Source organism: Cupressus sempervirens, chromosome 4 (genome assembly GCF_028749045.1).
Source record: "Cupressus sempervirens isolate cs-2001-9-10 chromosome 4, ASM2874904v1, whole genome shotgun sequence".
NCBI classification, from domain to species: domain Eukaryota; kingdom Viridiplantae; phylum Streptophyta; class Pinopsida; order Cupressales; family Cupressaceae; genus Cupressus; species Cupressus sempervirens.
The window spans coordinates 497,255,405-497,279,318 of NC_143121.1; positions in this window are offsets into that span (position 1 = coordinate 497,255,405).

A 23,914-nucleotide genomic window follows, 5' to 3' on the forward strand; every position below is an offset into this window, starting at 1 on the left:
TCAAATCAGTGATGGAGTTTCCTTTGTATCAAACATGCATGGAGATCATCAAAAAGTAGTTGTAGATGATCAAGGAACTAGTTTTCCATTAAAGGGCTACCTCTGAGAGTTTTCTTGATGCGCCAAATTAGATATGTCACCAATTTTATTGTCAAACCTATCACATGGCCCAATAATACTAAATCATTTTTCCACCTTATTTATACATTCAACTATCTAATGTTCCATGCTCATCATCTTGTTTCGTGGCTTTGCGACTTATTTCCTTCATTAGCTATCTGACCATGTGAAACCATAAAAACTTTATTTCATATTTGATCATTGCATCACAACTTACCTTTACCATATCCCTGAACTATTGTGACCCTATGAGCAATGCATTATTATCTCTTCACACCATCACCATGGTTAGGGACCTTAACATCTTTATCCTTGCAATGTTGCAAAAGCTATTAGTTTTCCCCTAGTCACTACTTGGCAGGCGCTTTCCTAGCTAGTATCAAAAACTTGTGACCATGTGAAGCCATCACATTGACTACAATCACACCATCATGACCTGATCTCTTGACCCTAATGCTAACTCAATGATGATGCAATAAAGGTGTTTCACTACTTCGCTACCTTAACTCTAGTTAGCCCATAACCTCCTATGATATTGTGATCTAGAGTATTTCACACCATTGCCACCCTAACCTTAGGTTATCCCTAACCACTAAAGAAAATGTAATGAAGGAATCTCATGCACAGGGTCCATTGAGATATGTAGATGACACTTCTAAATTATAGTCAGTTCCTTAACCTAAGTCTTGACCAAGGAAAGCTCTCATCAAACCCCAACCACAAAACCCTTCTCTTTTATGTTTATTTGGAGGATACTATTAGGAGCTCACAGATCTAGAACCTAGTCTTTGAGATCTATCTAGATAAGTTGGTTTCAAGTCATCAAACAATGTCAACCTAGTTATAGGGTACCCTTCCAAGTTGACCTAGACCTCCAATATCCTTTTTCAAGGAGATTTATGGGTTTTTTTCCTTTCATCATTTTATTCAAAGATTTGTGAATGAATATTTAGAAAAAGGTTCAATTTGTTATTTTTGGAACTTAAATACATCTTTCTCTACACATTTCTAGGTGATTCTTTCATATTTTATTTTATTTCATATCTTTACCCTAGATCTATATCTTGATTGGGCTAATTGTGTACACATAGCATCTAGATTTACTTTTTTAAAGAAATTAGTTTAGTTTCATAATTGTAATTATATTATTAAAAGATAACATTTCATTGTATTGTATTCCTCTCTACGATTTGAATTTAGTATTAGTGTCCTTTTTCCTTTGGGTTATAGGCAATCTAATTTGGATCAAAAGTGGAATAATACTGGGAAATTCCCCTCTTTCACTTTCATGCAGATTTGAATGGGTTAGTGGCCTAGAAATAGATAGACCTATAGTCATATTAAAGTACCTTCCTTTTCCCCCTAAACATCTATATTAGTCATTTCAGTTCCCAATGATATTATTTTTGAATTTCCCACAAGAAGATTTATATGTTATCCAATTTTTCTAGAAACTCTCTATGGACTCCCTCAAATTTTATAGGTCCAAGTCTATTTCACAAATATTTATAGAACATTGACTCCTACCCTCTATTGGGATAAGATCAATTAGATTGGATTTATGCAAGATCCTCCTTGGTAACATTGTATGCTTCCTTCCATAATTCACATAATGATAATTTCATAAATTTCTTTGGGATTAAGAAGAATTCTTTAGGTGTAATATGTGATCACATAAAAATGGTCATCTAGACTATTAGCTCCCTTCTTAGCATTTTGGCTAAATAATTCAATTATTTATCTAGGTAAAATTGCTTAAAATAAATTTGTTTGATTTTAACCTATAGTTTGACTATAATATCCTAAGTCCATATTTGATTAAAAGAACATGTCCCCTTTTATTTAAATAAAATCCCCATTCTTCTAACCCACTCAATGTTCACACATAAAGTTCTTTTTAAATTTTCAAATTAAAAGGAAAGGGTTTTGTCTCACATGAAAAGTATATTGACATTCCAGTCATGTTTGTTATTAGTGACATACACTTATTCAGATTGTGAGTTCATACCAAGCTTATTGTATAGTTAACAATATTAACCAAGTATTTTAGTTGTTACCAAGTTCTACAGTTGCTACCAATTCCTTTGGACAAATTCCAATGTATGCCGAGTAGTTACATCTATTGTGAAGATCAGTAGTGTAAACCAAGCATCTTAGAGTATGTCAAGTTTACCAGTGGAAACCAAGTTGTGTAGTGCTTACCGAGTTTGCAGTTGATGTGATGTGAGTATAGTGTCAACCAAGCTACTCATTGTTAACCAAGAGACTCAATTTATACCAAGCTCAAGGTGATAGTGTTTACCGAGCTATGCAGTATAACCAAGTGATTCAATTTATATGACAAGTTTCATAGTGTTGACATATCGGTCAAGTTTCTCATTAGTGACACACACTTATTTAGTTTGTATATAGCTACCGAGCCCATTGGACAATTCATAGTGTTTGCCATGTATTTCAATTATCATCAAGTTCTATAGTTGCTACCGAGTCCTTTAGACAAATCCCAGTGGTTACCAAGCAAATTTAGTTAATATGAAGACCATCAGTGTGAACTGTACATGTTAGTTGATGTCGAGTTTATCAATGGTTACCAAGTAGTATAGTGTTCATCGAGTTCGTAGTGTATGTGATGAGAGTCCAGTGTTAACTGATCTTCCCAGTGTTAACAAGAGACTCAATTTATACTGAGCTTGAGGTGAGAATGTTTACTGAGTCATACAATGTAAATCAATATACTTTTTTTATATGATGAGTTTCACAATGTCTATCGAGTCACTAGTGTAGACTGAGTTTAGGACTACATAGAAGTGATCAGTATGGATTGAGCTTCTATGTCTATCAAGTGTATGACAATGCCAAGTATTGATAGTGGATGTCAAGTATCAAAACCTCACCGAGTTAGTCTTCAAAACTTGAATGTCTTCTTGTGGGCCAACTTTGTAATATTTGTGGTAACTTGAATTGTGGTTGACTTTTTAATTTGTATAATTGGATTGATATATATGTAATGCATTGTATCATATCCAAGAGGAGTTTGAATGTGTGAAAATATGAAGACATGAATGTGAATTACATCAGAGAAAAGTAGAAGAGCGAATTGAAAAGGTCATAATAGCATAAGGAGCAGTAGAGACAAATCTATCATAGAAAGGTGATTAGTACATGAAGGAATCTTATTTAGCAAGCCAAGTTGCAAATCAAAGATCATCCATTGTTTCATCGTAATAGGTGGATTAGTTAAATCCTTTCACAAGGTAGACCTAATAGTCTTTTTTAAATCTCTTTACCAAGCACACACTTAATTGTACATTTGTAAATCCTTTCACAAGGCGGATCTAGTAGTCTTTATTGCTCCTAATAGGGCAGATCATTAGAAGTAGTCAATGTAAGCTTTAATAGGTTAACTTTATAGTGCAGTATTAAAGTTGTGGGTATTATCCCCACCCCAGTTTTAATTTCTATTTGGAAGAAGAGCCACTAAAAAATAAAGGCAAGATGATCATCACCAAGCCAACAAAACCATTCACTTTAGTTTTTACAAGGAGATCTTCAAGAAAGAAAGTTGGTAAAGAAGGAGGAGACATCATATTTAGCAAACCTACACCCACCTTCTAGGATAGATTAGAGCAATTGGAAGAAGGGGTAGGTATAAAAAATTTCAAGTCATTGAAATATGAGACTTTCTAGGATAGTAGAGGAGCCAAAGCAAGTTGAAGACCTAGTGTTGAATAAAATGGGTAAGTGGAAATACTCACTAGATAAGCTTGCTTCTCAAGTTCCTAGTGAATTATTGGAAAAGATAAAGCCAAGATGGGATTTTGCTATGCAAACTATCAAGGATATATATGGGAAAACCTTGAGGCAGCTATTACTGATCAGCATATTAGATGCTGAGGTAAAAGAGTCATTGAAGAAAAATGAAGAAAAATTGATACTAAAGTTCAATACATGTCTAGTTTTGATTAAGGACATTGAGCATGTCATCAAGAATGCAACAAATACTTGGAAGAATATCTATTTGTTCCATAAACCAAGTGATTTTCTAGTCAATGTCAAAGATGATGATGAAGAAGAGAATGTTGAAGAAGTAACTCACTTTGACAATGAAGAAGATGGAGAGGATCAAGGAGAAGAGGCTACTAAGGAAGTAAAGCAAGATAATAAGGAGACTAATCCAGTCAAGATAGCTGTAGTAGTCATTACCTCACTTCCTCAGTCTCCAAGAAAGTTAGTGTCAACATCAAGTATGGAGACAACATCAACAAGTTTGATTGTGACCACTAGTGATATATGAAATGTCCAATCACTATTTGTTCCTACTTAGCTCAACACATCACTTAAAAAAGTGACTTCCACTTCATCTACCAAGCTACAGATTCCTTATTCATCTACTGAGTTAAGTACTTCAATTTTGACTTCTTTAATTGTAAGGACACCAATTTTGGGTCCTTAAGTATGTTTGTAAGTATTCCTTAAGTCAGTATAGTATCAATTTTTATTTCAAGCCCAAGTATCTCTACTATTATTTCTATTTTGGATGCAAAAGAAACAAGTGTAAGGACAGTTCAACCCAAGGTTCAACCAAGCACAAAATTTTTGGGAAAAGGAAAGGAGATGGAGGAAGACATTGATTTAGATAAGGAAATAGTAATCCCCAATTGAGATATTTACAAGCTTATTCCAGACCAAATGAAAACATTTGGTGAACTCCTCTAAAAGAAGGCTAAATAGCAAAGGCTAAGAGAGGAGAGAGATAAAGAGTATAAGGTAATTCATGATGCTAAAAACATTTTGGCAAAGGCTATAGGAATAGAGATTGATTCTTCTCAACCTATTTTGTATCAGCTAGCAGAAGTAGTCCAAAAATTCAATGAAGACACTGATGGACAAGATAAGCTAGTGCAAAAGGCTAAAAAAAAGTTTGACAATAAAGTGCTAGAGCACATTGCTCAGCAGATTGCCATTCAACAAGTAGAACTTTCTACAATTTTGGGAAATTTAGAAACATCATGTTCAAATGTGTCATCATTTATTGGGAAGCTATGTGATGTTTCTAAATTTACAAAGGAAATATAGGACACATTGTCCAAAATAGATGAAGATCGAAAGGCCAGTGCTCAGCAACTGCAACTTGACCCTAGTTTGAGCTTTGCACACTTCAAGAAAATAAGAATTTTGTTAGATATATAAGAAAAATTGCTAAGGAAAGAAGAAAAGATTAGATCCACATTGATTGACATATAAAATATGATCCTTCCCAATATGGATGCACTACAAAAACATATTGCATATTCAAAAAATCTAATCCATGACAATAACTTCTCTACTGTAGACCATATGATATAATTGTCAGTAGAGGTACAAATTGCACTTCGTACATGTAAGGTCCTACAAGAAAATTGAGATAAAACTTTGGCAATCATTCTTAAGGTACATTCTAAATTTTTGTCTCATTTTGGTGTTTCTATGTAAATAAAATAGAATAAATCTTTGGCATTACTATCAAAAAGGGGGAGAGACACATACTATGAAGAAAAAGGGGGAGAGAGACACATAGTATGAAGAAAAAGACAAAATACAGTATTGAAAAATATGCTATGGGGGAGAACTTGCAATAAGTAAGACATGTACAGTAGGAAGATGTATAGTATACTGTATATGCCTTACAAAATCAATTTTGAAAAATTCCAAAAATAGTATGCTCTACCGAGCCATTATCATGTGTTGATCGATATAAGGTATTCAATTTTGGCTGATAAGTGTTTTTATCGCTAATGCCAAAGGGAGAGATTGTTGACATATCAGTCAAGTTTGATATTACACTTATTTAGTTTGTATATAAATACCAAGCTCATTGTATAGTTCATAGTGTTTTCCATGTATTTCAGTTGTACCTAAGTTCTATGGTTGCTACCAAGTCCTTTGACAAATCCTAGTAGTTTCCAAGTAGATTCAGTTAATGTGAAGACCAGTAGTGTAAATCATGCATTTTAGTTGATGCTAAGTTTATCAGTGGTTACCAAGTAGTGTAATGTTCACTGAGTTTGCAGTGTATGTGATGAAAGTCTAGTATTAACTGAGCTTCCCAGTGTTAACCAAGAGACTCAATTTTTACTAAGCTCAAGGTGAGAATATTTATCGAGTCATACAATGTAAATCAAGAGACTCAATTTATATGATGAGTTTCACAATGTCCATTGAGTCACCAGTGTAGACTGAGTTAAGGACTACTTAGAAGTGATCAATATGGACCAAGCTTTTATGTCTATTGAGTGCATGATGATGCCAAGTATTGATAGTGGATGCCAAGTATTAGAACCTCACCGATTCAGTCTTCAAAACTTGAATGTCTTCATGTGGGCCAACTTTGTAAAATTTGTGGTAACTTGTATTGTGGCTGACTTCATAATTTCTATAATTGGATTGATATATATTTAATGCATTGTATCATATCCAAGAGGAGTGTGAATGTGTGAAAATATGAAGATGTGAATGCGAATTACATCAAAGAAAAGAAGGAGTCAATTAAAAAGGCCATAACAACACAAGGAGTAGTAAAGACATATCTATCACAGAAAGGTGATCACTACACAAAGAAATCTCATTCAACAAGCCACGTTGCAAATCAGAGATCATCTACTATTTCATCCTAATAGGTAGATCAATTAAATCCTTTCACAAGGTAGACCTAACAATCTTTTGTAAATCTCTTTATCGAGTGCATACTTAATTGTATGTTTGTATGTTTGTAAATCCTTATTGCTCCTAATAGGGTAGATCATTAGAAGTGGTCAATGTAAGCTTTAACAGGCTAACTTTATACTATAATACTAAAGTTATGGGTACTATGCCCACCCTAGTTTTACTTTCTAGTTGGAAAGTTTCTGGGTCACCAAATCTTTGTGTCTCAATGTTATGAATACTTTCAATTTCTTATGTGTCTAATTAGATAATAATTTATGTGATGGATTAAATACTTATTGAATTAAAGGTTGAAATTGTTGAAGATTTAGAAGTTACTAATTCACCCCTCCCTTCTCAGTAACTTAGCTTAGTCTTGAATATTTCCAACACATAGTATTCACCAAGTCACCAGTGCAGACTGAGTTCAAGACTACTTGGAAGTGATTAGTATGGACTGAGTTTCGAAATCTACCAAGTGCATGATGATGCCAAGTAGTGATAATGGATGTCAAGTATTAGAACCTCACTGAGTTAATCTTCAGAGCTTGAGTTTCTACACTTTGGTCAACTTTGTAATATTTTGTGCAAATTAAAAAGGCTATAGTAGTATAAGGAGCAACAAAGATTCATCTATCATAGCAAGGTCATTTGTACACTTAGAGGAATCTCATTTAGCAAACCAAGTTATAGATTAGAGTTCAACTACTACTTCATCCTAATAGGTGGATCAATCAAATCCTTTCACAAGGTAGACCTAACAATCTTATGTAAATTTCTTTAGCAAGTGCATACTTCATTGTATATTTGTAAATCCTTTTGCAAGGTGGACCTAGTAGTCATTATTGCTCCTAACAGGGAAAATCATCAAAAGTGATCAATATAAGCCTTAAAATGCCAGCTTTATACTACAGTACTAAAGCTTATTGGTATCATCCCCCACCCAGTTTTACTTTCTATTTGGAAGGTTTCTGGGTCACCAAATCTATGTGTCAAAGTGTTATATATGCTTTCATGTTTTTAGTTTTCATGCATGAATTTAAATTAGAATTCCTACAAAGGATTAATTTCTAATTGTGATGAAAATTTTAGAATTATTGATTCACTCATCCCCTCTTAGTAACTTAGCTTGTCATAATATTTCCAACAATTGGTATCAGAGCATTGTGGTTCTCAGAGAAAATTTTAACAGCTTGAGCAAAGATCAAAGGCCGTGGAGATATTTAGATTGGACAAGGCTATTGATAATGAGAAGCTAGATTTGAAAATGGCTATGCAAAGGAGCAACTCTCTCAATCCCTGAAAAGAAGAAAAGATCTTGCAATTCAAATGAATGATCATCTCTAAATTGAAGAAAGAATTGAAGACCTTCATTCAAGAAGCCCATATGAAGCCAATGAAGCAATCAAGGAACTCCTACAAAAGAATGGTTCACTGCAAGAAGAAGTAAGAAAACTAAGAAGAGAACAAGGAATTTAGTTAGTAATACTATGAAGTTATGGAAGAGAAAAACAAGATAAAAGAAGAAATAGATGGAAAAGAAAATGAGACTCAACATTTATTCCTTCAACAAGCTGACTTCATAAATTAACTCAGCAATGCAAATGAAGAAATCTTACATCTAAGGTCAGAAAATGAAAGATTGCAAAAATATCTAACTTTGAAAGGCAAACCAATGAAAGAATGAAGAAATCCCAAGTAGGCATGAATTAATTGAATGAGAAAAATCTCTACAAACAAAAAGAAAAAGCAAGAATTGGATATACAAAAGAAGGTGAAACATCCAAGCAAGGAGTTCAAAAGAATCAAAGAGCTACTTACAATCATTGTGGTAAGATAGGTCATACTTCAAAAAAATGTTGGAGCAATGGGAAGGAAAAATTCAATGGAAAGTACTACAATTGCAATCAGCATGGTCATAAGGCTAATGAATGCAAAGAAAAAACAAAAATTGAAGGCAAATGTCACAAATGTATGAAGCATGGGCATAGATCATTAGAATGTAAAACCAAGATATTGAATCCAATAGAAAAACTTGTGAAAGCTATATTTGGTTGGGACTACAACACATGGTGCAGATGTCATTACTGTGGAGAATTTGGACACATTGGAATGAATTTTGTAAAGCATCATTTGAGGAAAAGAGATACTACCAAAAGATGTTTCATTTGTACTAAACTTGGTCATCTTGCCAAGAACTACATGAATACTAAAAGAATTGAAGATGAAAAGAAGGCAAAGGTTGATAACATTAGAAAATAGATAAGACAACAATGGGTTCCAAAGTCTATCGAGAATGCAAATTCAAATGATGATGAACTAGTCACTCAAAAATTGAGTGACTCCACCATTTCTACTTGATCTCTCAAAGGAGTGCTGGAATTGTGATACTAAATGAGACATCAGATATCAATTCTAGTTAGTAGGATGAAAGATCCAAACTAAAATTCAATATGAAAAAGGGATCATCAAGTAACAAATGAAAGTTATCATCGAGCAAGGTCGGGTTACTATCTTACCAAGCAAGGATAGGTTATAGACTCTATCAAGCAAGGTCGAGAGTAATCAAGATGCACATAGTTACCAAGTCATGAAGACTTTACTAAATGTTCAATAAAAGGAAGTGGATGTTTTTCAATTTGATCTAACATTCATACCAAACATTTATGGAAATTTTTTATAAAATCAATGAAATCAAAATCACTCTCACTGTGAATTTTCAAGAGCTATTGCACAATGTGATCTTCAAGGGAATTCAAACAATTTGAGAAAATTGTCACCAAAAGTTTTTTGAATTCTCTCAAACCCTACTAAATGAAGATGGCATCTAGTAATAGTAAGGCAAAGTGAGGTTCAGAAATGCTGATTTGTGGTGTAGAATGGAAGGCACTAGACTTCAAGCCCACTCTTGCAATTGTTGAAACCCTAGACTCGAGTGAAGTGCACTCTCAAATCCCTTCCAAGGTACTATTAATTAATGACATATATTCTCATTTCAAATGTGTGATTCAAGAAATTGGTACACTAGAAATGGAATAAACCCTAGAAAGGTTATGTGTGAATAGAATTTTGAAACCTAAACATCAACATCTTGAGGTTAAAGGATTAACCCATATTCCTCACATGTCCCATGAATTTCAAGTGAAATGGATTAGGTTTATTCTCAATTGAATGCACAATAGATAGTTATGGGTGGAGCAACCAATTTTGACCATGAAAAAGATGATTCATAGGATCACCAGTCTCTTTATGATGACAAAAGCTAAACTAACCAAAACCCTAGGTCAGGTTGAACTGAAAAAGAAAAATCTAGTAGAGTGGGATGGAAGAGGTATGAAAATAAATAGTGTAACTGATATGGAATTGAAGTTTGGCATCCATATCATTGTATGCAACATCTATAGTTCAAGCAGGTTGAACAATGTGTCATGCTAGGTAGTAGACTTGGCATATAAGATAGTCAAGAACAACCTTTCCTTTGACCTTGCCAAGATACTATTGAAAAAATTCAATAAGAACATGGAGAGAATTAAAAAATTAAAGAAAAATCCATGTATGTTTCCCTTTCTATTGACATACTTATTATTTTATGTTTAGAAATTCTTTCCTTCAAAAGGCTTTGTTGTATGGAGGAAAGATGTGCCTGTACTCTATCAAGTTAATGAGTACATTGTTGAGATGGGTGAAAATTATAATAGTATTATGGATAATTATTTTGATGCATTAAAAGATAACATTAATAATAGGTTTTGAATCCCCAAGAAACTAGTTGAGGATTACAAGGATGATATATGTTTTATGGTAGATAGTGATAATGTATACATTCAGGCAGTTAGGTCTAGAATTGCATGGGCGAAACCTCTTGGATATGAGGTTAATATAGATGAAACAAAAGATATTATTGAGGCACTAACTAATAAACTGGTTGATCCTAAGGCAACCTATTTTGGTACATATGATGAAGCCAAGGGCAAGATAGAACTAGAGATCAAACTCCCTTAGGTGGTGAATAAAAGAAAGAAGAGAATTGCCAAGTTAAAAACTGTACACTTGATTTGTGTCCCATTCTAAACCCTTCTATCCAAATGATTCCATGAGTTTGAAATGCTTGGATGCCAACTTAGAGCTCCCTATCCATGGAGTGCAAGAGAGTGTATTTCAAGTCCAAGGGCTCTCAATTGAGCTTTAGGAATACTCTTCTTGCTAGTAAACCATGCAATGGGAGGTTCCAAAGACAAGATACAAGAATGCAAATATCTCAAGGAATCCCTCAAGTATGTAATGCAAGATGGAAGATTAAACTAGAATGGAGATGCAAAATGCAGCTATGCTAAAACATGTATGAGAGTGTTACAATCCAACTACTAAACTATATGATTTAAGCTACGTGTAAAAATAAAAGTTAAGCTAAGCTAGAATGCCATGGATGAGAGAATGTAGACAAGAAAGAGAAGTTCTCCACGAAGCTCCAAAGAAACCTGTTAGAAAACTTACAACATAACAATACTCAAAAGATGGATGGATCCTTTGAGGGGGAAAGCTCTCTCCCTTTTAAAGTTGTACGGATGGTAGAGATCAAGATGAAGATGGTGGATGATCAACGGTGGAATTTGAAAAGAGGAGTGATCCATGTGCACATACAAGTCAACCAATAGAATATAAGTTGACTTGTCATATAAGACAAAAGTCACAAAGCCTTTTCTTTTAATTGCAAAATAGAAAAAGGACTTTATGTGTGCACTTTAAGTGGGTTAGAAGAATGGGGTCTTTTATTTAATTAAAAGGGGACATGTTCTTTTAATCAAATAATGTCCTTAGGATAGCATAGTCAAACTATAGGTTATAATCAAATAAATTGATTATTAGCAATTTGGTCTAGGTAAATGATTAAATTAATTTAGCCAAAATGTTGAAAAGGAGGCTAATAGTCTAGATGACCATTTTTAGGTGATTACATTTGCCCCTTTTTGACTAATGCATGATCGATCTGGGAACAAATTATGTCAAAGAAAATAGAAAGCCAAGTAGGCGGTGATATATATAGATATCTAATTTTGAAGAACGAAATGTAAAAAAAGATAGCAAGTCCTAAATGTACAACCTGATAGTGGTAGTACTAAACATTAGGAAAAGATGATGTCAGAATTCAAGAAGAATGCTAACACTTAGCAAAGTAGATAGATTGAGAAAAAGTGAGAAGATCAAACAAACGCTCCTAAGAAATAGATAGTTGTAGCAATCAGTGATAGAGTATTTCTGTCCCCTCAGGATCGAAATTAAAATGAGGTAAGGGGATGCAACAATTGGCTAGACATGAGAAAATTAGAATATAGCAATGTCCAAGATGACAGATAGATGATTAGAACCCAAGAATGACTATAAGAAATTGATAAAATGCCCCAATTTGACTAGAGTTGACCTTGAAGGATATAGCATAAAAATTAGGTCGAAATGAGTAGAAAGGTGATTTTAGACATGAAATAGTGAATTGAAGTAGATATGAAGTATGGAAATGATGAAGACATGAAGAAATGAAGATGCCCCAGTGATGATTCGGAGATTAGACCTCAAAAGGTCAGCTAACTACTCAGAAGAAAGTAGAATTTTAAAAGACAATTTTGACCATCAAGATGAACTCGAATTTGGATTTCGATCTGGAAAATGAATCTAGGACGTTGAAATTATTTAAGAGGTCAAAAATGTATATAATGTGATGATAAGATAGAAAGAGATGAAGTGAAAGATTAAGAAGGTAAAGGACATGAACAAGAAGAAAGTAAAGAAATATATTAAAGGAGTTAGCCGATATGTCTATGAAAAGATGAAGAGAGAGCTCTCCCCATATGCAAGAATGCAAGACTAAGCTAGAAAATGAACCTAAAATGAAAGCTAATATGAAAAGTGGTTTACCAGCAAGAAGTGCATAACATTTAGACTCTTAATTTCATCATTGAGCATTTATTAGGGACATCATGAGATCATACAACCATCACTAGGATAACTATGAGGATATGAATATGATCGATATCAGATAGGTATGTGGAAATCCAATCTAAGCATCAGAGACATGTAAGTCAAGATAACTACGTGATTAGATTCCCTAAGTTTAATTTAGCAAGATTAAAACTGTATCAAGGCATAAGTGCTAGGATAAACCCCAAGTGCGATCTTGTGAAACAGTCAAGGATGATACATTTGTAAGTCAAAGTGTTGAATAGGACAAGCACGAATGCTTACAACACTATAGACAAACAAAGTATACCCACAAGCAGAAATCAAGAAAACATGCCCCATGCCCCCAGTCTTCTAGTCAATGATATCCTTGAAAGACTATTAGGGATGGAACATATAGTAAATAAATCATCATAGACAACACACAAAGTAGATAAAGATCAACATAGCTTAGTTGTTTAAGTGTTAAAGTGTGTGTGTGTAAGTCACTTGGCCATTTCTTCAAGACTTGATTCTAATAGTGAAAAATATCGCGACATTGGAGACTGTAGGTAAACTATCTAAAAAGTGTTGAAAAACACTTGATTTCAAGGTGGGGGAAGTGTTGAGAAACACTATTTTGTGAGTTGTCAGAGAAACCCTAATGCACAAGAATACCTCAATAGGATAAGTAGCTATGCCCTCGAGATAAGGACAAGAAAAAATTCCAAGCTAGGAAATGTGTAGCAAAGTGGATGATTGAGACAGACAGACATAGGTGCGAGGGTTTCAAGTAGCGCATGTTTCCAAGTTTTCACCACTTAATATATTTTTTAAGGACTTTTTTCAATTTTTTTTGTATTTTTGTATTTTTAATTTTTTTTTTGGTGATACATCAAAGTGCCTATTGCTAGGTTTTCACTAAGAAGATCTTTTTTCCAGGACATTTTCTGATTTTTAGGATTTTTTTCAGGATCATATATGATTTTTTTTGGAATTTTTTAGAAGGTTTTAGAGATCACTAGTTCTCAAGAAAAATCACATCATTTTCTCCCAATCTCTAGCAAGGTGTAGGACATGATGGAGTAGAAAGTTGGTGGATAGACAAAGATGGATAAGAAAGGAGTATGAAGCAAGTGAAAGTGATCCTCAAGGATGCACTCCTCAAGAGTACCCAAGCTAGGGAAAGATAGCCATATAAAGTAGGTTTTGGATAAGCAATGGAAGAAATGAGCAAGATAGCATGTAGGATAAGTGGTGAAGCCAACAAGTGTGATAGCATATAAGATAAGAGATGAAAGCCAATGAATAAGATAGCATGTAGGATAAGCAACAGAAGCCAATGAGAGAGATAGCATGAAAGCATGCAATCCAAGAGAGTAGACATTTCAAGAGGCCTATGAGAACCATGTTTCATTTATTATGATCAAGACCAAGGGGTCAACTAGATAGTATAGCAATGGGATAGAGCAATAAGAATAAAGCTCAAGATAGAGGCTATGAGTGAATGGGAGAGCACAATAGAAACTCTCATGGATAAGATAGCCAATATGCAAAGATAGCTCAACATTGTCAAGATCAAAGAGAGAAGAGGGGATAGATGGATGATGGAAGAATTACACATGGTGCTTCTTTACCAAGTTTTCATCATGGTACTTATCCAAGGTTCCACAAGATATAGTTTTCACCATAGGATGCATTTATTTCTCTTTACTTTTGCTACCAAGGTGCCACAAGAAGTAGTTTTCACCAAGGCACATTTTCATTGTTTTTTTTTTTTTTTGCTTTTTTTCTTTTTCTATTTTTTTTCTTTTTTTGAATTTTTAGAAAGAGCTCAACCTTTTTGAATGTAGATAGTGCTCCTATAGGAAAGATAAGTCATGATAAGCCAAGACCATAGAAAGCTATGCTCAAAGATGTTGATAGGGTGATGAAAGAGAAATGGTAGTAGGAAGAATATATTGAGGATAAGAGTTCGTGTATAGAAAGTAAGTGTAAGCTTTAGAGGATTTCATGAGGGTAGTTGAAATATTGGACAAGATCAACATTGACACACACCTTGAAGGGCATTGGAACAATGGAGGAATCATGGATGAAATAGCTTGAGATTTAGATGTATGAGGTGGTAGAAAAGATTTGGAAAAAAGTGGAGTGGAAGGCTTTGGAATATTTTTAGAAAGATTTTGGAAGAAGATGGAATGGAAGTCTTTGGAAGCTTGAATGTCAATTTTGAAGTATTTTCAATATTCAAGTCTTTTAAAAGAGACTTGGGAATCCATATAGCTTTAGATTTTCCTTTGGATACTTCAAAACAAATTTCTTCAATAATGAGTTTAGGAACCCATATTTTCTTTGGTTTAGCTCTTTGAGTAGTGGACCTTTGCAGTCTCTTTTGTGCATTCTCCTTCTTAGCATTCACATGTCTATTAGATGGGACATAGTGATCTTTCTTTTTCAATGGATTATTATGTTTATTCTCACTTCCAAAAGAATTGGGATTTGTGAATGAATAAGGATGATATGACTGGTTTAGATGTATAGATGGGTGAAAAGTCATCAAGGATGAGTGTCTTTGTTGATCTTGAGGTATGATGGGAGAGCTAGGGAATGAGCTAGGAGTGAATGTAGGAGATGGAGGAACATAAGGCCCCAAAATGGATGGAAGGTTTCAATGCTTTAGCTTAGATGGATAAGGACCAAGGATAGATTTAGAAGATGCAAAGGGATAGTGGGTAGGGATATCAACATCTTTAGAATGAGAAACATGGTCAAAACCATTAATAGACTCATGAGTACCTTTGATAGGAACAACATTTTTAATAGTAGCACTTGAAGCTTGAGCACAAAATTGAAGTGGATATGGAGAAGTAGAACATGAGGGGATGCTTTGATCTTGACAAGTAGCTTTGGATAGCATATGAAGAGAACTTTTATCATATTTTTCAGTAAGCTCAAGGGAGATAATGGAAGTGGTATCTTCATCATACTGAGGAGGTGGATAAGACATAGGATATGGAGGAGTGAAATTTTGAAGGAGATGATAGGGTGCTTGATCTTGATCTTTCTTGACATTTATAGCTTTTTCTTTTTGAGAGTCCTCTTGACATGGAGCCACTTCTAAGGACAAGGGAGAATGAAGAGTGAATGGAGTAGTGTTTGGATTAGGCATAGTAGTGCATGAAGGTTTAGGGTGTTTAGAATTAGTAGCATGGAAAAGGTTTTCTGCCAAGTGAAGGTTAGCTTGAGTTTCTTTTAGAGGTAGCCCTTGAGGATACACGTAGTCAATATGGAAAGCATTAGGTTCTTTATTTGATGGAGGCATGTTGGAAAGCTTTGAAGTGTTGGGAGATGCATGAGTGTTGGAAGAAGTGGAAGATTTAATGGAGCCACTACTAGACATAGGTTCATCAACATAATCTTGCTCAAGAGAAGTATCCTCATCGCATAAATCATTAGAGGTATCAATAATTCCATTATCAATAAGATCTTGGATTTTATGTTTTAGCTCAATGCAATCTGAAGTACTATGCTCATTATGTTGATGATAAGCACAATAGATATCCAAGAATGGGTTTCCATGTGAGCTAGACTTTGGTAACATGATGATCTTATTGCTAAGAAGTTTTTGCAAAGTGTCATCATAAGAATCTTCCAAGGGAGCAAAAGTTCTATTAGAAGTATGTCTAGGATCTTTTTGTTGTTTCTCAAGTGAATAGAATCCATTCATGTCTTCATCATTATCTTGGTCAAAGATAGGTCCATCATGAAATTTTGGAATAGGCTCAAAGTAGGTATCACTTGCTTGTCCTCTAAAGAGGTCTTTAGATCTAGAAGATTAAGACATTTGATGTCTTGAAGTAGAGCATGTAGACCTAGAAGAAGAGGATGACCTCAAAGAAGGTGACTCACATGCATGTAAAGACCTTAAGGACGATTCATGTAATGATGCAATCTTATCCTCTAACATTTTCTCAAGCTTAGACTTCATTTCTATCATGCGCTTAGAGAGATGAAGGTAAGAAAGATCATTTATCTCTTCTAGTTCTTTATATTGTGCATATAGATCTTGAAACTCTTTAGTGATATGGAGGATATCATGATCATCTAGATTTGGTTGAGGTTTGGTAGCACAAGCTTTGAATTCCATAGTGATAGATAGATAATCAAGCATGAAGGAGACTAGAGGAAGCTAATAAGGTGACACAAGATAACTTGATGTCCAAACTAGAGAGGTCGATTATTCACTTGCCAATATAGTAATGATAGAGTAAAGTGACTTGTCAAGAAAGTGTCCAAGTTACTTATGACACTAGTGACTCAAGTCAAGAGCTAGGCAAGAAGCCAATAGCTAAGTAGATAGAGAAAGTGGGGTGACAAGTGAACAACTTTCCCAACCTAAGAGTGCAGTCAAGAAATCAAGGTAACCATTTCAGCAAAAGGATGACTAGCAAGCGGACATAGACCATGAAGACAAAAAGATCAAGAGTGCTAAGACCAAAGAGCCACTTTAAGCATGTTCAAAAACTAGAGAAATAGAAAATCAAAGTCAAATGATGAGACTCCCCTTAGCAAGCAACACAAGAAAAATGTTAAGACTTGATGCTTTAACTTGGTTGACAAAGTTTGACAATAGTTGATAGCATAGAAAGTTTGATGTTCAAAAAAAATTTCTTTCTAAGCAAGATAGTGACACATGGAGTATTCTTCAAACAATAAAGCAAGGGACAAAGAAACCTTGCATGATACAAGCATATGTGAGGTCTTAAAATAAATCCCTAGAACTATCGTCATGTGTATGTTCAAAAGATTTTCACAGGTCTAGCACATTTGAGAACACATCAAGAAATATCTAACTAAAAGTCATGGTTCATTACTCAACAACTTGGCCCACACTTGATGCTCCTTTGCCTCACACCAAGTGGTTTCCCACAAGAGATATTGGCTTTGTCATGGAAATGCCATAAGCATAACCAAGGGAACTTAGATGGTGAGTGTAAAATTTTGGGGTGATCTGGGTAGTCCACTAGGATCGATCCTTGCACCAAGAAGTTGAGCAGCTAAAAAAGGTAGTTACTAACTTAGGGTGTTTAGATAGGGCTTCTGTTCATAGTGTTTCTCTTGCTCCCAATTATGGGACACCTCACCTTATGATGAGTAACCGATCTTGTGACCACAAGAGTACCTTAAGCATTCTTGCCTAGTGATCTCCCTATGGTCAAAATCCCATAAGCGATCACACTAGGGAAAGACAAACACTACATCTACCAAGGTTTTGTGTCCTTGATAGCCTTGAATTTATAGTGGGTTGGAAGAGTTGGGTAATCTGCTTGTCCCCACTTGGGTCGCTCCTCTCAGGTTATTCGAGAGCAGGCCCTCTAAAGGATTCTAACTACACAAAGAGTGGATCAAATTTTAGAAGTCAAGATTTCTAATTCACCACAAGGGTGAAGAGCATACTCTCCTATTCCAATTGTTTTCTCTCGAACACACCAAGAAGATTAAGTTACCCCTTTCTTTTGAAACCAAATGGCAAGTCAAGATTTCTAATTCACCATAAGGGTGAAAAGCATACTCTCCTATTACCAAAAGAATCCAATCACAAGTTTTATGTTCCTATGAAAACTAAATTTTTAGTTAATACCACACATGAAAACAAAAAAGCAAGAAATTTTGAGTTTTTATGCTTTGGGCAGCCCTACAAACAATGTTAGTAGCCCTTGCACATTTGAAGCTTTGACATGCATTCTTTTTATGCAATGTTTCACTTTTTTTTTCATAAGGATGGCAACCTGTAATCACAACTTGTTAGCACCAAAAGTTAGTGTGAAATAAAATAAAAATCTGCAATAAAAAGTGGTTAGTTGCCTCAAAAATTCAATTTATCTTCCAACTAAGTGCATGCAAAGAAAGTGCAAGTTAATCATAAATGCTCTCATTTTTACTCTTTGATTTTGACTTAGTCAACAAGATTGGACTTGTTTGCTATGATTTTGGATCCAAAAATAGAAATAAAAAGAAGAGACCCCTACTAAAAATTAGAGAGCTTTCCAAAAATGTAAGAAATTTAAAAAAATCTCTTCATTTGCTCCCTAGAGATCAATTTTGTCAAAACAAGCCAAATTTATCAAATTGAGTTTTTGATATCTAATACAACCTCAAAAGTCAAAACACAAAGAGAGTACCCCTTTTAGAATTCAAAAAAAATTCTGAAAATATAATTTTTTCATTCTGGCATTGTCTCATCCTGATGATGGATCACAGAGTGTGATCCGAAACGTTGATGCTAAAAAATTTGACACAATCAAATCCAGAAGCACAAATTATACTCCAATGGATTGTGGAAATCTAATAATATTGAATATAATTTTTTCTAAAAAATGCACTAATTTGCGATAAAAAATGACTTTTTATGAAAAACAAATAAAAAATCACAACTTTCGAAAATCATGTCAAAATGCTCTAAAAATTGGACTAAGACATTTTGAGCACATACCCAACCTACAAAAAGAAAATTAGAACCAAACTCCAAGCGGTTTAAAAGATATGATCAAATCTTTAAACCAACTAGATTTTTTGGCCTTCAAACCAATTTACTTATGGGTTGGCCTTAAAACCAAAGTGATAATTCTAAAAAAGCACTTGATTAGATCCAATATGCTTCTGTAAAAAATTAGAGATGAAAAATAAAAGCAAATGGATCTAAAAACTTGATCTAAGCCCCACGGTGGGCGCAAAAAATGTACACTTGATTTGTGTCCCACTCTAAACCCTTCTATCCAAATGATTTCATGAGTTTGAAATGCTTGGATGCCGGCTTAGAGCTCCCTATCCACAGAGTGCAAGAGAGTGTATTTCAAGTTCAAGGGCTCTCAATTGAGCTTTAAGAATAATCTTCTTGCTAGTAAACCATGCAATGGGAGGTTCCAAAGACAAGATGCAAGAATGCAAATATCTCAAAGAATCCCTCAAGTATGTAATGCAAGATGGAAGATTAAACTAGAATGGAGATGCAAAATGTAGATATGCTAAAACATGCATGAGAGTGTTACAATCCAACTACTAGACTATATGATTTAAGCTACATGTAAAAATAAAAGATAAGCTAAGCTAGAATGCCATGAATAAGAGAATGTAGACAAGAAAGAGAAGTTCTCCACAAAGCTCCAAAGAAATCTGTTAGAAAACCTGTAGCATAACAATACTCAAAAGATGGATGGATCCTTTGAGGGGGAAAGCTCTCTCCCTTTTAAAGTCGTACGGATGGTAGAGATCAAGATGAAGATGGTGGATGATCAACGGTGAAATTTGAAAAGAAGAGTGATCCATGTGCACATACAAGTCAACCAATAGAATATAAGTTGACTTGTCATATAAGAAAAAAGTCACAAAGCCTTTTCTTTTAAATGCAAAATAGAAAAAGGACTTTATGTGCAGTGCACTTTAAGTGGGTTAGAAGAATGGGGTCTTTTATTTAATTAAAAGGGGACATGTTCTTTTAATCAAATAATGACCTTAGGATAGCATAGTCAAACTATAGGTTATAATCAAATAAATTGATTATTAGCAATTTGGTCTAGGTAAATGATTAAATTAATTTAGCCAAAATGTTGAAAAGGGGGCTAATAGTCTAGATGACCATTTTTAGGTGATTACAAAAACAAGTTCAACTCTTTTGTTAATCGAGGGAAAAGGTGAGGATGAAGAAGTAGAGGATGAGGAAAAAATAGAAGAGGAAGACCCACTAAAGAAAAAGGGCAAGGTAATCATTACCAAGCCTACTAAGCCATCCATTTTAGTGTTCATGAGGAGATCCTCTAGGAAGAAATCAGTCAAGGAAGGAGAAGATATAATATTCAGGAAACCTCCACCTACCTTCTAGGATAGATTGAAGGATTTGTAGTCAGGGGATGGCATAACCAACTTCAAGGCATTAAAGTATGAGATTAGGAATAAAGAAAAATAGAAGTAGATTGAAAATTTGGTGATGGATACAATGGGTAAGTGGAAATACTCACCTGATTAGCTTATAGTTTAGATTCCTAGTGTTTTGATACATAAGATCAAGCCAAGATGGGAATTTGCAAAGTAAACTACTAAAGATATATATTAGTAAATCTTGAGGCAGCTTATGCCAAGTCTAACTAACAAGGAGGTGAAGGAATCCATGAAGAAGAATCAAGAAAAACTAACCTTGAAATTCAACACTTGCCTTGTATTGATGAAAAACATAGAGCATGTTGTGAAGAATGCAACAAATACATGGAAGAATGCATATCTTCTTCATAAACTAGGTGATTTTGTAGTTAGCATAAGTGATAGAGAAAATGATGATGATGATAAAGAAGAAAAAGATGAAGAGGAAAATGATGAAGAGACAAAACATTTTGATAACATTGATAATGAAGAGGAATAGGAGCAAGAGGCTACTGAGGAAGAAACTTAGGATACAGAGGAAACTAACCCAGTTAAGATTGCTGTAGTAGTCATAGCCTCACTTCCTCATTGTCCAAGAAAAGTATTGACAACATCAAGCATGGAGACAACCTCTACAAGATTGATTGTGTCCAGCACTCCAAGCACAACCAGCCAATCAATCTTTGCACCAATACAACTCAACCCATCATTGAATGAAGTATTAACTACTTCATCTACCAAGCTATAGATAGACTCTTCCATCTTTAACAATTTTGGATACATCAATTTTGGCTTTAACAGGTACTTCTAATAGTATTTCTATAATAAGTACAGTATCAATTTTTGCAGAAAGCCTCACTATTTCTACTATTGTTTCCATTCCAAGTATGCAAGCAATAAGTGCAAGAAAATTTGTGACCAAGCCTCAACTGAGCACAAAATTTTTGGATACAGGAAAAGAAAAGGAGAAGGATGTTGATCTTGTTGAGGAAATTGTGATTTTGAATTGGGATATTTAAAACTTACTCCTGATCAAATGAAAACCTTTGAAGAATTACTCTAAAAGAAAGCCAAGCAATAGAAACTAAGAGAAGAAAGAGATAAAGCATTTAAAATCATTGAGGATGCCAAGAATATTTTGGTAGAGGCTATAGGCATAAAGATTGATTCTTCTCAGCTAGTTTTGTTTTAGCTAGCAGAAGCAATCCAAAAGTATAATGAAGATCTAGATGGACAAGATAAATTACTACAAAAAGTAGAGAAAAAGGTTTGAAAATAAAGTGTTAGAGCATATTGCTCAACAAATTTTCATTTACCAAGTTGAGTTATCTACTATTTTGGGTTCTCTCAAAACTTCTTGTACAAATGTAACTTTGCTTTTTGGTAAACTATGTGATATTCCAAGGTTGACTATGAAAATAAAGGGTAAATTATTTAAGAGTAATGAAGATCTCAAAGAAAGTGCTCAACAATTGTAGCTTGACCCAAGTTCAAGCTCTGCATATTTCAAGAAGGTCAGATTTTTGACAAATATGCAGGCTAAATTACTTAGAGAAGAAGTAAGAGTTGGTTCTACATTAGTAGATATTCAAAATATGATATTCCCCAACATGGATGCACTACAAAAGAATATTACTTATTCAAAAAATCTCATCCATGATAATAATTTTTCTATTGCAGACCATATGATTGAACTTTCAGTAGAAGTGCAGGTGGCATTGCACACATTCAAGGTCTTGAAAGAGAACTGGGACAAGACTTTGGCAATCATACTAAAGGTACATTCATATTTCTTGTCTCATTTTGGCATTTCTATGTAAATAGATATAGCATAATTCTTTGACATTAATGTCAAAAGGGGGGAGAAGTTATTGGAGAAGTTATAAGGAGATAAAAAGGAGAAGATATAAGATGTTATAAAAAGGACAAAGACGTAAAAAGATAAAGGGAGAAAATTGTAAGAAAGTGTAAAGAAATATTGTATGTATAGTATACTATATAGCATTACCATGTATACAAATATATCTTACAAAATTTTTTTTGAAAAATATCAAAAATAGTATACTCTACCGAGTTGGAGATATAAGGTGATGGATAATTTAGTTTTGACTAATAAGTGTTTTGTCACTAATGCCAAAGGGGAAGATTGTTGACATTCCAGTCACGTTTGTTATTAGTGACATACACGTATTCAGATTATGAGTTTATATAAAGCTTATTGTATAGTTAACAGTGCTAACAAAGCATTTTAGTTGTTATTGAGTTCTACAGTTGCTACCAATTCCTTTGGACAAATTCCAGTGTATGTTGAGTAGTTACATCTATTGTGAAAGTCAGTAGTGTAAACCAAGCTTCTCAATGTATGCCAAGTTTACCAGTACAAACCAAGTTGTGTAGTGCTTACTAAGTTTGTGATTGATTTGATACGAGTCCAACATTGATTGAGTTACTCAATGTTAACCAAGAGACTTAGTTTATACTAAGCTCGAGGTGATAGTGTTTATCGAGCTATGCAATGGTAACCACATGATTCAATTTATATGATGATTTTTATAGTATTCATTGAGTCACTAGTGTAGATTGAGTTCAAGACTACTTGGAAGTGATTAGTATCGATTGAGTTTCTACATCTAATAAGTGCATGATGATGCCAAGCAATGACAGTGGATGCCAAGTATCAGAACCTCAGCGAGTCAGTCTTTCTAGAGCCTGAGTTTCTACACTTTGGTTGACTTTGTAATATTTTGTGTAAACTTGTATTGTGATTGAATTTGTAATTTTGTAATTGGATTGATATATGTAATGTATTTTATCACATCCAATAAGAATGTATGGAATCGAAGAGGAAGTAATGTAATCATTATAAAAGAGTAGAAGTATGAATTACAAAGGCTACAATAGTATAAGGAGCAGCAAAGATTCATCTACCACAACAAGGTGATTTGTATACTTAGAGGAATCTCATTTAGCAAACCAAGTTGTAGATCAGAGATCAACTACTGCTTCATCCTAATAGGTGGACCAGTCAAATCCTTTAACAAGGTAGACCTAATAGTCTTATGTAAATATCTTTACTGAGTGCATACTTCATTGTATATTTGTAAATCCTTTTGCAAGGTGGACCTAGTAGTCCTTATTGCTTATAATAGTGAAAATCATTAGAAGTGATCAATGTAAGCTTAAACAATCCAACTTTATACTATAGTAGTAAAGCTTCTGGGTATCATCCCCACCATAGATTTACTTTCTATTTGGAAAGTTTCTGGGT